The following is a 19,584-nucleotide window of genomic DNA, read 5'->3' on the forward strand; positions in this document are numbered from 1 at the left end:
GTAATGTGTTTCGGAAAAGCTAGCATGCTTTGGTCCCCTGATTGGTGGCCCCAAGATTTGGGACCTGTACCCTCTCCTAAATCTACCATCAAAAATCTGGGTGTGAAACTTGACCAAAACCTAAATCTTAAAGAACATGCAAATGTAATTGCAGGTGCTTGCTTTCACACCATTGGATTACTTAGGCGAGTCTTCCCCTTGCTACCTGACACCTACAGAAAGACTCTGGTTCAAGCCCTTGTAATAAGTCGCCTTGACTATTGCAATGGGCTTCTGATACAGGCCAATGAGGATGCCATCAACCGCCTGCAGGTGGTCCAGAACACGGCGGCGAGATTGATTCTGAATGCCCCCCCCAGAACACCCTCTGGACCCCTGTTGAAAAAACTTCACTGGTTCCCAATACGCCAACGGGTTAAATTCAAGATTTGCTGCACTGTACATAAGTGCCTATTTGGAAATGGCCCCAAATACCTATCCAAAGTACTCCAGCCATACAAACCAGAACGAGAATTACGGTCAAGTAACCTACTCCTGCTCAAACCACCTTTCATTAAAAAAGCCAGACAAGGCGGCCGAGCCCTTTCTTCAGTGGGGCCGGCCTTGTGGAACAACCTGCCCCTTAGCCTAAGACAGATCTCCAATCACCTCACTTTTAGAAAAATGCTAAAAACGAATCTGTTTATGGAGAAATAATTTTAGGATTGCTGCCTATACAGTACCTTCGTAACCTGTTGTTGTCAAAGCGCGGAGATAACCCTTTCGGGCTCGATTCTGGCGCTATAGAAGCATATAAATAAATAAATAAATAGCTTGTGGTATTCCAATTTGTTTTCATGCTCTACTGGTAGCATTAGTAAACGATGTAAAGTAATTCCTTTAATATTGTGTGCTGCCAACGCAGTTGGAGCAGTGACAACACAAGACAAATGCGACTCAGTTGTTTTCTGTAGATAAGTTGTAATTACTTTAATTAAAAAACTTTTTCCTGTTCCAGCTTGTCCACTCATGTACATTCGGATAGGTTGAAATGATGAGCATGAGCACTCTTTCTTTTCATTAAGTAATCCATGGTCAATCTGTTCTCTCACTTGGTCATATATTTGTTTTTGCTCAACATTTAGTTGTATTTCCAAGTTTCCTAAGTTTGTTACATCTTCTTGAGCTTGATACATTACTGTTTCCACCTCATCCATGGCAGTTGCTGCTTCATTTTGAACAATTGGTTCTCCTAGTGGATCCTGACTCAACGGAGCAGAGGTTTGACTGTTTGACTGTCTGACTGTCTTGAGAACTGTCTCTAGCAATCTCAGCTGAAATTGTAGCTTCTTGCTCAATTCCGTCGTTCAACATTTTCACATAAATAGCAAAAAGAGGACATTCTATAGTATCTTTAGTTTCGTTGAACGAATCTTCGTAGCTCTGAAAATCTCCAAGTAATTCCAATTCTGAATGCCACGGCTTGAAGAGTTGCAAAAGAGCTAAATAGTAAAAATTCCCTTTTGTCAAGAGTTTCGCAACTCAGTTTACAGTGAATAATCAAATATCCTTTTCTTTGTTTCACCAAACAGCTTTCAGAACCAATCACAGCATATATACCATTATTGATGTTTTCTGTAAGATTCCGTTTAAAAGTATAGTTTTGCAGCACTTCATAGAGACAAATGTTCTCAAAATGATGACTTCTATTTGGATAATAGGTAACCAACATATTTGTTTTCACAATATCTGTACTTTCTGGCTCTTTTTCAGCAAAATTTTCAATTTCTTGTACAGATTTAAGTACTCGATTTCGTGTTGCAGCAAGACCTAGGGGTCCATTAGGATGGCAGGTGGAAAAAGTCCGCCCGCCACCCTAACGGACATTGGGACCGCCCGCCTATAGGGCGGGGGTCCCGACATTGGCATTAGGATGCGCCCGCCACAGTGGCGGGCGCATTCCTCAAATTAACATTGTGGCGGGCGGTGCTCACTGCACAGCCCGCCACAATGTTAAAAACAAATGCACGCATTTGCATAATCGAAGCGGCAGGCACCGTGCGGTGCCTGCCGCTGCAATTATGCAAATGCAGGGGGGTACTACAGGTACCCCCCCCGTGTGCCACCCCCCTTTCGCCATCACTCTGGGGGCCCACAGAGGCCCCCTAGAGTGAACACCGCATGCCTTTCCGTGGCGGCATTGCCGCCACGGACAGGCATTGCAAAATGCCTATTCTAATATGGCGGGCGGTGTCTGATAGACACCACCACCATGTTATCCCTTTTCCGCCCAGGCCGCAAGGCGACCGGGGCAGAAAACAGGCAGGCGGTGGTTCCCACCGCTGCGATCCCCTCTGCCATCGTAATATGGCGGGGGGAATGCACGGAAGGATGTCGGCGGATTGCCTCCGCCAGGGTGGCGGGGGCCACAGTTACCCTGGCGGAGGAAATCTGCCCAACATCCTAATGGGCCCCCTAGACTCACCCAAATGATTCTTCTAGATTTGGAGAATAGACTTGCAGATGATAAGCGATCCGAACATTCATACGCTCCAATTTCTCGATGAGATAACATCTTCAAACTGTAACTATATAATTTCTTACTTAGACTCTTCTCGTGGGAAATCTCTTCCCACATTTCCTTCAATTCTGTCTTTTGTGATTTGGTTATGTAGGATGTTACATATCGAGGAACAGCAATGGAATTGTCCTCAACGTATTGAATATCCATGTTAGCCTTCCACATGGCTAAAATGACTGGGTTGTAGTCATTTATGTATTTTGACTCTTCATTTCTTCTTAAGTTGTAGGTATTTTTGGGAGACTTTCTTGTGATAGTATGTCGCAAATATTACATAAAACTATTCACTCTTCCTTTTGATATTACAGGACGTGGAAATACAAAACGACATTTGGTGTAGAATTTGTCCTTTGATTTGTACTTTCGATGACAGTATTTGCCACAACGATGGCTTTGGAATCGTGACACTTGTTGTCTTAAGTCCTTATCTAGTGTATTTTTGGGTATATCTCATGTAGCATATTCTTCAATAAAAGACAACACAGTATCATCTGAGTCTGTTCCAAATTTGGGAGCATCTTTGATCCATATGTATGTGAGAAGCACCTCTCGCTTGATACTCCTTTCTCCAAAAGAAATCCAGAACCTCTCCTGGAGGAGATATTTTTTTATTGGTGATAAAAGACATCATAGCTTCAAATCTATGATTGAAATACCTGCATACATTAACTGGATCCAAAGAACACAATTCTCCAGGTGTCTTGCATTCAATATTTAGTATATTTGGTTCTCGAAGAAATTGAAGTAAATCATCCCAAGCATATTCAGCCCAGCTTAGGGTAAGGAACCATGTAGGAGTTCCTAAGTTCCTTAGCATACATTTAAGTTCTCCATGATGATGGTACCAGTACTCATTAGTACCACGCTGACATGCCATGAGATTAATTAGCTGAGTTTCCAAAACATTATCTTTCCGCGGTACTTTATCCATAAAATTCTTTGCCATAACATTTTGCAGATGTACACCTGTTTTCAATATATGATTCACTGCATAAAAAATTCCAGATAAGTCACTCTCAAAAAAAAAATGAAACAAATACGGAATACATTGTCGAAATCTTGGATCTTCTGCATACAACCTTGATGTCCGGTATTCAGATGTAGGAATCTGCACAGGTCGGTCATCATATCGTCCTCCTTTCCCTGTTGGAAACAACTGAGGGAAACAACAAGCTTCCAAGATTTTTTCCCATACACTAATGGGACTTCCCTTTGCTTCTTTCATTTGGAATAACTCTATAGTATTCCCCATCACTTCTTTGGAATGAAGTAGATGAACACTATAATGTTCGTAGATTTCTTCAGTTCTGGACTCATCTACTTTTTCAATTTGTCCAGAAGTTGAGTCACTATCTTCTTCTACAGTTATTTCTTCTTGTCCCACATACACATTTTTATAGTATTGATAATTTTTTTACCAGATGCAACGTTGCCTTTTTCACTTTCCTAACATCCACTAGTTCTTGCCTGATTTTCTTATTCTTAGTAGAAACACCATTAACTAAAAACTAAAAACTCCTGGAGGTTCATCTTCGACATTTCCTACACCAATTGTTTAAATATTTTTCTTTAAATCTAAAGGCAAATACACAACTCTTCCCTTTAATCCTCTCTGTAAATCTGAAGGAGGCAATTTCCCTGTCTTAGGCTCCATACGAATAATAGCCTGAAATGGATGCACACATTGAATAAGAATAGACTCAAAGGTATTTAAATCCACCCTTTCAGAAGGAATATTTACCAACTCAAAATAATCATGCACAGCTCTAGCAGGCATTTTGTTCTCGTCTAATTTGTTATAACAATATTTACAAATACGCTGATCAAAACTCAAATCAAAACGTTTCCCTACCAACAAATAAGTTGCAAAATGCTTCCACTCATTATTATTTTCCTTTTCACTTTTCAAATACAAATCAACAGTCCTGGTCTGATTTTTATAATGAGTTCGTCGACAACAGATACAAGAATAATTTGGCCTTTCACCTGAAATCACCTTAAACTTTGTAATTTCTTGCTCAAAATGTCCTACACTACAATGTTGTACATTCTCTTCCACATTTCCTTCTGTTAATGTCTCAGTTTCTACACTGTCTTCCTGAGGACCAAAGTAACTAACCTGAATTTCATCACAAACATTCGTTACATCTGATACAGATCCACGCAAAAGAGCACTGTTCAACTTTTTTAACATTAGTGCCGGACTTTTTGCATAATACAATCTTCTGACTAATTTCCTCATTTCAATATGATGAACTGCTAACATCCTGAAATGGTGAAAAACACTTCAACATACTTTTTTAGAAAGAGAAGCCAGAGAATGAACTTGCAAACCAGTATTTTCTCTCACTCTGCAAAGGTCTAGCCTTGCAACATCTTAATCTTTTGTTTAACACTTTTCTTAGTATAGTTACTTAAGAAATTGCGTAAAATAACAATAGATTCTTGCCGTACACTCCAAATAGTACTAGAATTCCAAGTGTACACTGGAGCTTTAGGACGTTTCCCTAAAACTTCATCAGCTAACACCTCTTCTGCATTTCTAGGAACAATTTTCTCTTTCTCAATAGGACAACCATTTCTAACCTCATAAGCACGACCACTAGTGTCAACTGCATGCAACAAATCATTACTCTGAAGATAACTCTCTTCATTAAAAAAAGGCTCAGAACTTGAACTATGTTTCCATTCACCCAAAAAAACCTCAGAAAAATTACTTCTGTTAATTACTCTTCTCCACTTACTTTTAGCCTTCATTAAATGGATTGGCTTATCTAGTGATCGAATTCTATTGATTACTAAAACAAATTTTAAAAAATTACATTTGAAAGCCTTCTCAACTAGATTTTCTATACTTTTCTTCTTCTTATAAAATGCTGTTTTTTTTTATATTTCTTCGCTTCCTTTATTAAATTCGACACAACTCTATTATAAAACATTTTTTCCTAATTTCCTTAAATAGGTTTCTCTTCCTTTTACTATACACTGTTTTTTCAGAAGTTGATTTTCCATGATTGTTCTCTTTTTTCTTGTTTCATTAGGATAGTGGGCGGAAAATCACCCCGACCACCATGGAGGCGGAAAACAACCGCCCACCAGGACCGCGGATAAACCGGCGGCCAAATTAGGATGAACCGCCACAAAAGACCGACCGCGGCGGTAGCGGCCCTATCAAAACCGCCCTACGCGGGCGGTAAGGTCTAAAATATCGACCGCGGCGGTCGGAAAAGCAGCGGAAAAGCAACAACCAGCCGCAAGGAAAGCAGAGACACCACACTGGAAATTAGGATATCCCCGAGGGTCCCACGGTCGGAACCGCTGGTCCCGACCGCCACGGTCGCACACAGGAGTAAATGGGAGAGATAGCGGAAGAGGGGCAGCATAGCCACCTCAGCGGACTGAACATGAAAAACATGGCGGACGATTCCAAAACACCGCAGTGAGGCCAAACATTGCAAAAATCTAAGTAGCCATGCCCCCCCCTCAAAAAAAAACATACAAATAAAAATAAATAATACAAAAAATATATATAAAAGCACAGGACTAGTCTCACAACACACCTGACAGCCAAATTGCACTTGGACACACCCACACAGCAGAGTATAAAACCACCACCTTCACTGACCATAATCTTTTGCAACACTCCAGAAGAGAAGGCCATACATCACATCTGACAGGAGAGGCAAAAGAGCATAGCACACACACACACATCCACCACGACTATCACTACCACCATCACACCAGCACCAACAATCCCCCAGCACACAACACAAGCACACAACACACCTCACACACCAACACCACAACCTCCACCTACACACCTGCACCCACAAACACTTCAACCACCACACACCATGACATCACAGAAAATGCCCAAATTCACAGAGAGTGAGTTGACAGTCATGGTCAATGAGATAGTGAGAGTAGAGCCACAACTGCTTGGTAGCCTGGTCTAACAGACACCATTAGCCACGAGGACACAAATGTGGGAAAGGATAGTCCAAGGGTCAATGCTGTAGGGACCACCCCAAGATCCAAGAAGGAGATCATGAAGCGGTGGCATGATCTCAAGAGGGTGGTCAAAGAGAAGAGGAGCAAGAACTAGCATCTGGCAAACGTGACTGGCAGGGGCCCTCCCATCCCACCGAAAACATTTACACCATGGGAGGAGAAGGTGCTTGCCATACTGCATCCTGAGAGTCTCACAGGAGTAGCCGGGGGAACAGAGGCTGGTAAATACAAACAAATGGCAACCAACACACTGAGAAGTACTCCCTTATACAACCCAAACTCCATTACATTGTCCACCCTCACCCAACAGGTAGCTAGCCATCTTGCATAGGAGGCCTGTACAACAACTCACACCATACCCCTCTACCACAGCATACCAAGATGTATAACCCCCCCAACACCACCCAGATGCATGTGTCAGCCATTGAACCGTTCAACAAACAGACTTACAGGTAGGTAGCCATCTTGTATTAGAGAACTGTATGAGGGTGGGAGGCCTGTATCACTACTCCCAGCATGCCCCCTGTCCCACAATCTAGCAGCATGGAGGCCTCCCCCACCCAGGAGCATGTGTCAGCCATTGTACGGTTCAACAAACAGACTTACAGGTAGGTATCCATCTTGTATAAGAGCACTGTTTGGGGGTGGGAGGCCTGTATCACTACTCTCAGCATGCCCCCTGCCCCACACTCCAGCAGCATGGAGGCCTCCCCCACCCAGGAGCATGTGTCAGCCATCGCACTGTTCTCCCTCAGCTAACAGGTAGGTAGCCATCTTGTATTGGAGCACTGTTTGAGGGTGGGAGGCAGGTATCACCACTCCTAGCATATCCCCTGACCCACACTCCAGCAGTATGGAGGCCTCCCCCAGCCAGGAGCATGTGTCAGCCATCGCACTGTTCAACAAACAGACTTACAGGTAGGTAGCCATCTTGTATAAGAGCACTGTTTGGGGGTGGGAGGCCTGTATCACTACTCCCAGCATGCCCCCTGTCCCACACTCTGGCAGCATGGAGGCCTCCCCCACTCAGGAGCATGTGTCAGCCATTGCACTGTTCAACAAACAGACTTACAGGTAGGTAGCCATCTTGTATAAGAGCACTGTTTGGGGGTGGGAGGCCTGTATCACTACTCCCTGCATGCCCCCTGTCCCACACTCCAGCAGCATGAAGGCTTCCCCTTGTGAGGATCTGGCTGAGCAATACTCGGCACAGCTCTCCATGATTGACTGTAGTGATGGTGGTAGCTCAATTACTGATGATCTTGAGGCATTGGTGGAAGGCCAGTTACAAACTGTGAGAAAACTTGATTTGGGTGTGAGCCAAGGAAATCAGGAGAATGGTACTATTGCTAAGTATCAGCTTCAAGAGGTACAAAGGGTTTTGGACGATGCTGGAGGGACAGAGGTTTCCGTGGAGTTAATTTATAAATCTATCATGCAGCACCGAGAAGAAACCGAGGAAGAAAGTCATAGGAGCATATTATCAAGCCTGTGCGCTAAAATTATCGCCGCTTTATCGGCCGAAAACGGCCGATAAAGCGGCGATAATGGGCTTGATAATATGCTCTATGGAATTCCAATCGAAGCACATGTTAGATGTGAAGACATCTAACATGGGCTTCGATTGGAATTCCCCAGAGCATATTATTAAGCCCATTATCGCCGCTTTATCGGCCGTTTTCGGCCGATAAAGCGGCGATAATTTTAGCGCACAGGCTTGATAATATGCCCCTAAGAGTCCAAAATATATGTTGTAAATTAAAAAACTCTGTGAGACGCTTGGTGAAGTCACATGGGGACTCTTTGGTTAGAATTAATGAAATGGAAACCAGGGTTTCGAATTTGGAAGACGACTTTGGGCAGCAGAAGGCAGTAGTGTAGCAGAGCCTCTCGATAAAGGATGACGTGGTGTGGAAATTCGCTGACATTGAGAATTGTGCCAGACGCAATAACTTGAGGGTGAATCAAATTCCGGAGGGGAAAGAGGGGCAAGAGCCAAGGGGTTTTGTGGTTGGGTTGTTTAAAACAGCATTTCCTGGTGTAACTCAGTGGGATTGGGAACGTGAGGTTGAACGGGTGCACAGATTCCCCTTTAACATACCGTTAAGGCCTGGACAAGTACAAGAAAACAAGCCCAGGTCAATATTAGTAGCATTCAACAGCTTTTTGGCACGAGATGAGGTGTTTAAGCTTGCGAGGCCAGATAAAAAGGGGAAGGCTGGTGATGTTCAATACTTTGTCCGCTCTGACCTATGTCAGAAGTCAGTAGAATTGCGATGGCAATTTCGTCAACTAATTCCTGAGTGCCAGGCAAAGGTGGCATCAGCCTTCTTGATGTTCCCATCTAAATTGAAAATTGTAGCTAAGGATCAAACCAGGTTTTTTACGAATATTGCCTCAGCTACTGAATTTGTACACTCAATCTAGGTCAGTGGGTTAAGGAGCAGCACAAGATGATGTTGAAATATGTTGAGATATTTGTTGAAATACATGTTGAGATTAATTATTGTGAGTAGAATGTTATCTATTTTTTGTGTGTTCCTTCTCCTGGGGTACTAGTATGGGTCACTACTACTCTGTTTTTTTGTGTATATTCTAAGTAGTCTTAAAAGTGCTTAGGTAAGGGCTCGATAGGTGAACGCCAGAGGACCAGGTAAAGCTTGCATCTACAGGACCAGCGGTCCTAAAGCCTAAGTGATGGGTGGGTGGGGGTTTTGGGGAGGCTAAGAGGGAGGGTATGGGGGAGTGCTAGCTGGGTAAGGGGGAGGTGGGTTGCACTTAGGTGCAGTGAAAAAAGGGGGACACATATTTCACAGCGACAAAGAAATCAGTTTTGTACATATGTTAGAGGGCAGCTTGTGTTTTGTGAGTTAAGCAGCAGATTTGACTTCATGATGATAGGATTATTTGCTTTAGGATCTTTTGAATTAAAATGTTAACCACAAGAGTTAGAATGTGTTCAATGAATGTGTCTGGGCTGAATAATGTCTTAAAAAGACAAAAGGTGGCAGCAGAATTAAGACATATTCGCCCAGATTTAGTATGTATTCAGGAAACTGATATTCTATGGTTAAAGAGGGGTGTATTAAAGGAGTTAGGGCTATCTTTAATTATTGCAACTTGCCAAACTAGTATGATAGGAGGGGTAGCCATTTTGGCTAGACAAAATTTCGTTAAAGTAGATCGTAAAGTTATGGATAAGAACGGGCGGTGGGCTATAGCAGAGTGTAAATTTGAGGGGCAAAAAGTTACGCTCTGCACGGTAAACTGATCTAATTTGCACGATGCGGGGGTTTTAAATGAAATAAATTCTGAACTGACTACCTGGCCGCAACCGGTGGTGGTGTGTGGAGATATTAATATAAATTTGATGAATCAAGTACTGCAGGATGGCCCTGATAAATACGGGGGGCAAAAACCTAGAGTCTTTAAGGCACTTTATAATCTAGTTAGGGATCAAGGATTAGTGGATGTGTGGGGTAATATTAGAGAACAGGATAGTGCTTTTACTTTCTATTCTTATCCCCACAAAAAATTAGTAAGACTTGATTATTTTTTCTCACCTTTTTCTGTTCTAGGGGGGTCAACAATTTGGTGTTCCCCAGGATCACTTCGGATCATGCTCCAATTGTGCTTGAATTAGTTGGGTCTTTAAGTAGACCTAAATGTCTCAATTTTACATTTGATCGAAAATTTGTTCTGAATATGGAATTTAGGGAGTATATGGATAGTTGGATTAAGGTTTTTTTGGGAACAATAACGGGACCGCATCTGTCAGCACAGTGTGGGACACTTTTAAAGCCTGTTTTCGGGGCTAATGCATCAGTTTCAGTTCATGGCAACAAAGGAAATCTAAAAAAGAATCAGCAACTTTTTATGAGCAGCTAAGTGAGGCAGAAACGTCTTTAACTAGGGGGATAGTGACAGTTACGGATAATATACCTGAGCTAGAGAATAAGGTGGCAAAGGAGCGAGCAAATATTCTGGGTTTCTGGAGTACAGAGAATGCTAGAAAATATTTAACTTGTAAGTTGCAAAGCCATGAATTTGGTGAAATCATTGGGAAATGGTTAGTGGTACGATTGCTGATGAAGGAGTCATCTAGGAACATCCAGGAATTGAGAGATGTGAATGGGATATCACATTCTGACCCTTTTCAGATTCTTCAGATTTTTAAGCAGTTTTATTCTGAGCTGTATACTGAGCAGAGCCCTGTAGAGGGGGAAGGAGTTGCGATGGGAATATTTGATGAAGGTTTGAAACAATTAGACCCTGTTGAATTAGAAGAATTGGATACACTGATAACTATGGTGGAATTGGAAAACGCTGTGAATAGTTTGGCTTTAGGAAAGGCTGCAGAGCCTGATAGAATCCCCGGAGAGGTGTATAGGCAGTTTTTTAATATTATTAAGCATGAGTTGCTTAAGGTAATGCGGCTGGCACAGGAGGGTTACCCTCCTCAATCGTGGTCGGATGCTACGGTTGCGGTATTCTGTAAAAAGGGCAAACCCCCAGACTTGGTTGGATCTTACTGTCCAATATCATTATTGAATAGTGATAATAAAATATATTCTAAGATCTTGGCCAACCCATTGTCTAGAGTGATAGCACCCTTAGTCTCTCAATACCAGCGCGGGTTCATACCCAAAAGAGGAACGGTGGATCACGTAAACAAAGTAATAACTTTATTCAATCTTGCGGAGAGTTAGCGCTTATCTTATTGGATGCAGAGAAAGCATTTGATCGCATTCAGTGGGACTACATGTGGTGACTTATAGATAAAATGGGGTTTGGTCAGAAATGTATTGCTGCTCTACAGTCGCTATATGCAACCCCTAAGGCTAAGACATCTGCTATGGGAATGCTTTCCGACTCTTTGAGTATAACACGGGGAACTCGGCAGGGGTGCCCCTGCTCCCCTCTTTTGTTTGCTTTATATATTAATCCTTTTATTGAACAATTAATACAGAGCACACTTATTCCACCTTTTCGAGTTTTTGATTATTGTTTTTCTGTTTTTGCATACGCTGATGACATAACGGTGGCTACAGAGAATCCCGCACTTGCCATTATAGAAATAGAGAGGCTGGCTAAGGAATTTGGTAGGGAAACGGGCTATAAGCTTAATGAATCAAAGACGTAAATTCTATGCTCAGACACCTTAGTATGTCAGGATGATAGGGCGGTAAAAGAAGCTACGTATTTAGGGATACAAATTAGAGCAAGTATGAATGAGCTTGTGGATGTTAATTGGAATGCGTTGATCTCTAGAGTTAAAACTTAATTGGATAGGTGGGAACGATTGTATCTTTCAATTATTGGCAGATGTAATATTGTAAAAATTATTGTTTACCGAAAGCTCTCTATATATTTCGGTCAATACCATTGGAAATACCTAAAAAGAGTATACAGCACCTACAATCGACTTGTGTAAAATTTATATGGAGTCCAGGGAGACCTAGACGGGCTATGACATATATGACTTTGCCTCTTGATAGAGAGGGGATGGCGGTGCCTGATTTTTATCTGTACTATGTCACATGTTTTTTGCTAAAAATGAGGGTAATGATTACGGGGTACACTGTCCCTAATACTGCCACCGCTCCTACAATTTTTGGAATTTTATTAGGACCGATTGCTAAGCAGTGTCTATGTCAAAAACACAAGAGGGAGGTAGAGCAAAGGGTTGGATTCCTGCTCCACAATAATATTTAAGTAAACAAAGAGAATCCAACACAGAGGAAGGGAGGGGGAAAGAGTGATCGACAAATGTTGAAGCACCTAGTCTTTTGTAAAATACCCCTCACACACCAAAAGGCCCCTTGGTGTCATGCTTCATCATCGGGGTCTTCGCACCCCTCTAACGGGATGCGGCGTGCTGCGACCTACGACTATGTGGGAGCACTTGTAGTAATGACTATGTGTGGTGTAAGGTGTGTGGGGTGTATTTATAAGTGAGTAGTGGGATGTGGTGAAAAATTAAAAAGTACCTGGCACACGAGTATAAAGGAAAAAAAATGTATTCTGAACTCTGGCTGGTGCTGTTAAAAGAAGTGCAGTGTGAGGTCGAATCTGTTATATTAAAGAACAGGACCTCTGGTGTGCGTTGTCGACATGTTTCGGAGACAAGCTCCTTCTTCAGGACGGGGGCACGACCTCCCCACCTTACTCACATATTTTTAATTAAAAAAGTTGTGTATTTACAGAAAAGTGAAGTATTTAGGCTAAGTGTGCCTACAGCAGTCTGCTACAAGTACAATGACCTGTAGAAAGACAAAAAGAAAAATCAACTAATGGTTACCCATGTAGCGGGTAGTTCAAGCAGGCGCAGTCACCTGGAACCTCACCATTTGCTTGTAATAAGCCTGTGGAAGGAAAAGGTACTCACAACACATACAACATATAACACATAGGTACTAGGAGTTACTGGTAGTCGTAGTCATACTTGTGAAGCTTGCTTGTTGGCTTCATGAGCATAAAGGAACGTCAGGGGTGTTGCTTGATTTGCAATCTGTAGTGAAGAATGATGCAGGTTTTATTAAATCATTCTCACTTACTTAGGAGGAAAGGTTCAGATGGTCGTTTTCTTAGTTGTTTTGATTAATACTCACACAAACAGGACGCTATGATCACCGTCTTACCCCTCGCGCTGCTCCGCTGTTATGAGGTGGTCATCGGGTGTTTGCTATTTATACCCTGTATTATGATTGGGCGGAAGCGTCTGCATGCCCTTACAAGGGTGTTCCGCTCTTTGTTGCTAATTATATGCCCATGTATGGATCATCTGCTCCTTGACCATACATATTACTCGTATGTCCGACACGGACTTACATGGGACCAGCGTTGGTGGGTGCGAGTGTTCCTCTGGTGCGCTCGCGCATAGATTACTGATCGTCCTTCGCGCATGCGCGTAACGTTGTAGCGCTCGTTTGGGGACACTGATGTTCAGCGCATGCGTGTTTGTTCTCTGTGCATTACTCGGGAAAGGTAGTGTCTCGTTAGAGGGCTCGTGGGTAGATGCTTACTTTTGAGAGGGCACAACGGCAGGGTATTGCCAAAGTAGTTATGGGGACCCACACTTATGGGCCCATTCACTAATAAGAACAGAACGAAGGGTTATCACAAACCACACTGATAAATCATAGTAGGTTGATTGGCACCAGGGCATTTCATCAGTGTGTCGCATGTTCATAATGATACATCTTAATTGGATAATTGGCCCCAGGGCACCTCATCATTAAGCCTGATTATGTGGGTGCCAAGTCTGAAAACCCATCTTTGTTCCTTTTGGAAAAGGCCGGCATCAGAAGGTAGTTGCTCTATAATTGTCCAATTTAGATCATTCACACAATGTTGTGCGGTCAGGTAATGTGTGGCCATTTTAGTTGTACTTTTTTTACAGTGCACATTGCTCTTGTGCTCATTCATTCTTGTCTTCATGGCCCTCGTGGTCATACCCACATACTCAAGATTGCAGGGGCATTTTATAAGGTAGACCACGTTTTTTGAGTTACAGTTAGAGAATCTCCTTTGCTCCCAAGTAGTTCCATTGCGAAAAGTAAGTTTTGTGCTTTTCTGTTCAAGTGGCAGCTGCTGCAGTCGCCGCAAGGGAAATGACCTTGAATACCTATGGATGGTTGTATGGCAATTGTTGTTGGTTTAGGTCTGGTATGTACCAGCATGTCTCTGAGATTGCGTCCCCTACGGTGAGCAAACAATGGTTTTTCCAGGTTCAGGTTGCCACATGTTAGTATCCTCCAATGTTTGTTGACAATTTTGGATACTTCGTTGGACATGGTGTTGAATGTTGCCACACATATTGGTCGTTTGTTTTCATTTGGTTCTTTTTGTCGCTCTTCCAATAATGCCTCTCTGTTGTTGTTCTTAGCCCTCTTCATTGCTTTGTCAATGATTCTGGTAGGGTACTCTCGTAGTTTCAGTTTTTCTCTCAGGTCTTTGGCCTGCAGTTTGAAGTTGGACACATCTGTGCAATTACGCCTGAGGCGTAAAAATTGTCCATACGGCAGGTTTTCTCGCAGGTGCCTGGGGTGAAAACTATCGTATCTTAACAGGCAATTCCTGGATGTCGGCTTGAAATGGGTAGTGGTTTTCAAACCTCCTTCTTCTGCGTAGATATTTAAATCCAAGAAGACCAACATGTGGTCCGAGATCGTGCTCGTGAATTTAAGAAAGGCGTTTTGGTTATTTAACCATGCTTGGAAATTTTCCGCGGATCGTTGGTCACCCTCCCAGATGACTAGGACGTCGTCTATGTACCTCCTCCAGCATTTTATATTGGATCTGTATGGATTCAAGTCATGAAGAATCTTGGTGGTTTCGAGGTGGTGTACATAGAGTACGGGACTCTTGGATTTAAATATCTACGCAGAAGAAGGAGGTTTGAAAACCACTACCCATTTCAAGCCGACATCCAGGAATTGCCTGTTAAGATACGATAGTTTTCACCCCAGGCACCTGCGGGAAAACCTGCCGTAGGGACAATTTTTACGCCTCAGGCGTAATTGCACAGATGTGTCCAACTTCAAACTGCAGGCCAAAGACCTGAGAGAAAAACTGAAACTACGAGAGTACCCTACCAGAATCATTGACAAAGCAATGAAGAGGGCTAAGAACAACAACAGAGAGGCATTATTGGAAGAGCGACAAAAAGAACCAAATGAAAACAAACGACCAATATGTGTGACAACATTCAACACCGTGTCCAACGAAGTATCCAAAATTGTCAACAAACATTGGAAGATACTAACATGTGGCAACCTGAACCTGGAAAAACCATTGTTTGCTCACCGTAGGGGACGCAATCTCAGAGACATGCTGGTACATACCAGACCTAAACCAACAACAATTGCCATACAACCATCCATAGGTATTCAAGGTCATTTCCCTTGCGGCAACCGCAGCAGCTACCACTTGACACAGAAAAGCACAAAACATACTTTTCGCAATGGAACCACTTGGGAGCAAAGGAGATTCTCTAACTGTAACTCAAAAAACGTGGTCTACCTTATAAAAGGCCCCTGCAATCTTGAGTATGTGGGTATGACCACAAGGGCCATGAAGACAAGAATGAATGAGCACAAGAGCAATGTGCGCTGTAACAAAAGTACAACTAAAATGGCCACACATTACCTGACCGCACAACATTGTGTGAATGATCTAAATTGGGCAATTATAGAGCAACTACCTTCTGATGCCGGCCTTTTCCAAAAGGAACAAAGATGGGTTTTCAGACTTGGCACCCACATAATCGGGCTTAATGATGAGGTGCCCTGGGGCCAATTATCCAATTAAGATGTATCATTATGAACATGCGACACACTGATGAAATGCCCTGGTGCCAATCACCCTACTATGATTTATCAGTGTGGTTTGTGATAACCCTTCGTTCTGTTTTTATTAGTGAATGGGCCCATAAGTGTGGGTCCCCATAACTACTTTGGCAATACCCTGCCGTTGTGCCCTCTCAAAAGTAAGCATCTACCCACGAGCCCTCTAACGAGACACTACCTTTCCCGAGTAATGCACAGAGAACAAACACGCATGCGCTGAACATCAGTGTCCCCAAACGAGCGCTACAACGCTACGCGCATGCGCTAAGGACGATCAGTAATCTATGCGCGAGCGCACCAGAGGAACACTCGCACCCACCAACGCTGGTCCCATGTAAGTCCGTGTCGGACATACGAGTAATATGTATGGTCAAGGAGCGGATGCTCCATACATGGGCATATAATTAGCAACAAAGAGCGGAACACCCTTGTAAGGGCATGCAGACGCTTCCGCCCAGTCATAATACAGGGTATAAATAGCAAACACCCGATGACCGCCTCATAACAGCGGAGCAGCGCGAGGGGTAAGACGGTGATCATAGCGTCCTGTTTGTGTGAGTATTAATCAAAACAACTAAGAAAACGACCATCTGAACCTTTCCTCCTAAGTAAGTGAGAATGATTTATTAAAACCTGCATCAATCTTCACTTCAGATTGCAAATCAAGCAACACCCCTGACTTTCCTTTATGCTCATGAAGCCAACAAGCAAGCTTCACAAGTATGACTACCACTACCAGTAACTCCTAGTACCTATGTGTTATATGTTGTATGTGTTGTGAGTACCTTTTCCTTCCACAGGCTTATTACAAGCAAATGGTGAGGTTCCAGGTGACTGCACCTGCTTGACCTACCCGCTACATGGGTAACCATTAGTTGATTTTTCTTTTTGTCTTTCTACAGGTCATTGTACTTGTAGCAGACCGCTGTAGGCACACTTAGCCTAAATACTTCACTTTTCTGTAAATACGCAACTTTTTTTATTAAAAATACGTGAGTAAGGTGGGGAGGTCGTGCTCCCGTCCTGAAGAAGGAGCTTGTCTCCGAAACATGTCGACAACGCACACCAGAGGTCCTGTTCTTTAATATAACAGATTCGACCTCACACTGCACTTCTTTTAACAGCACCAGCCAGAGTTCAGAATAAAAAATGTTTCCTTTATACTCATGTGCCAGGTACTTTTTAATTTTTCACCATATCCCACTACTCACTTATAAATACCCCCCACACACCTTACACCACACATAGTCATTACTACAAGCGCTCACGCGTAGTCATAGGTCGCAAAATGCCGCATCCCGTTAGAGGGGTGCGAAGACCCCGATGATGAAGCATGACACCAAGGGGCCTTTTGGTGTGTTAGGGGTATTTTACAAAACACTGAGTGCTTCAACATTTGTTGATCACTCTTTCCCCCTCCCTTCCTCTGTGTTGGATTCTCTTTGTTTACTTAAGCAGTGTCTAGTCATAGAAGTGGACAGGAGTTACTTTAAATGCACTTGTTTTAAAGTATTAATCAGTGCATTTAAAGTATGGAAATGGATTTCGAAATTAATTGGAATGGGGAAGATTTCAAACTATACCCCTTTTAAAGCATATAAGGTGCTTCCAGGTATATTTTCTGACGGTATAGCTTTAGATTGGCAGAGGAAAGGTGTTAGGTACTTGGGTGATATGTATATGGACAACAGGATTTGTAAATCTTTTGATGAGTTAAAGACCCAGTTTTCCTTTCCTAGCACTTATTTTTTTAAATTTTAACAAATTCGTGATTTTTTAGCCCGCCGTAATGCCGCCTAACAAACAAATATGGTGGTGGAAGGGGTAAGAAGGCAGGTTAGAATTGGAACTCTATACCAAATACTTTTTTTGTAGGCCAGACGATCTTGATAAGGTTAGACTGAAGTGGGTGGTCGCTTTAGGGGAGGCCGATATTGAAGTTGTAGATATCCTTAACATGGCAAGAGAGTCTTTAATGTGTTCAAATTTAAAAGCACAATTTTTAAAGCCTTGTTTGACTTATACTACACCCCGGTACGAATGGCAAAATGGGGGGTGGGTATGATGGTAAATGTTTTTGTTGTAGGAAGGATGATGCTGATAGCTTACATATTACTTGGGAATGTGTTAAATTGCAGAACTTTATTGCAGACATTGAAATGTTTATGACAATGGTTATGAAGACGCCTTTAGTGATTACCCCCGCTATGATGGTATTGGGTAAAATACCCACAAACAGCTCGCTGGATGTATTATATCAACATAGATATTTCATTTTATTTCTATGATGGTAGCACATCTGTGTATTGCAACTGAATGGTTACAGGAAAATCAACCTGCTTTTCAAATGTGGCGAGCAAAAATGTATAATTTAAATATGTTGGAATGGGAGCTTTTTTCTGTAAAGGGGTCTAGGAAGAGACAACTGGGTGTGAAAATTTGGGGAGCCTTCCGTGATTATTATGAGGATTAATATTTTCCAGAAACTGAGTAGAAATTGAACAAAAGGAAGTTTCCTACTTTCTCTGTATACTACCTCTGCAAGATTATTCTAAATGTAATTGAATAATATGATGTATGCTGCACTCTTGGTGTTTTTTTTAAATATATATGTGCCCAATGACTTTCTTCTTTCAAATGAATGATTATCTATGCTTCTTGAACTGTAATGTTTTTGTGTATTAAATTTAAAATAAAAAAATAAAAAATAGAAAAAAACACTGTGGGTGGGAGGCCTGTATCACTACTCCTAGCATGCCCCCTGTCCCACACTCCAGCAGCATGGAGGCCTCCCCACCCAGGAGCATGTGTCAGCCATTGTACTGTTCAACAAGCAGACTTACAGGTAGGTAGCCATCTTGTATAAGAGCACTGTTTGGGGGTGGGAGGCCTGTATCACCACTCCAAGCATGCCCCCTGTCCCACACTCCAGCAGCATGGAGGCTTCCCCCACCCAGGAGCATGTGTCAGCCATCGCACTGTTCTCCCTCACCTAACAGGTAGGTAGCCATCTTAACTCTTCCTGATGTGTTTGTGTGAGACCAGCATCCCTACACACAGCAACAATTTCATGCAATGCATTGACACCTGACATGTATGAGTAAATGATGTTCCTCTGCACTATGAAATTACACACAGTGTTCCCATCAATAATACTAGTGGAGACTTCATAATTGTGTAGTGTACAGACAGTCAATGAAACGCAGATGATACAATACTTGCACAGTGCACAACACTGAGCATTCCCCATCTAATCCACAGGTGATGAAGAACTCACTGCTGAGGACCAGAACATCGACCAGCAGAGCCCGTCTCCACCCCCGGTACATGGACTCTCAGATGTTGACTCCCAGGACAGATTGGACGATGAGCTCCAGCCCGGCCCATCTGGTGTGCCACAGACCCTGAGGTCCCAGGACCCCATCCTCCCCACCACCACGTCTGCTGGACCAACAACAGCATAGCAGACCCCTGCAGTCACGGCCTTTGCCTCCACCACCGCCATCACTACCACCACCACCACCACCAGTACCACCTGCAGCACCCCCCCTGTCCCAGGGGATGACCAGGCCACACCAGCAACTGTTGAGGGCAGGGAGAGTGTGCGTGGACCCAAAGTGGTGAGGCAACAGGTCCGTAGCAGCATGGCAGGTGGGAGGGCCA

The 19,584-nt window shown here is 43.0% G+C and overlaps 1 pseudogene; it reads right to left on the reverse strand.

Moving 5' to 3' along the window:
• Positions 1–14,730, reverse strand: part of LOC147731736 (uncharacterized) — a 46,679-nt pseudogene extending 31,949 nt beyond the window's left edge.
• Between the last annotated feature and the right edge of the window lie 4,854 nt (positions 14,731–19,584).

The sequence above is a fragment of the Lissotriton vulgaris genome, chromosome 2_1, assembly GCF_964263255.1.
Source record: "Lissotriton vulgaris chromosome 2_1, aLisVul1.2, whole genome shotgun sequence".
Taxonomy (NCBI): Eukaryota; Metazoa; Chordata; class Amphibia; order Caudata; family Salamandridae; genus Lissotriton; species Lissotriton vulgaris.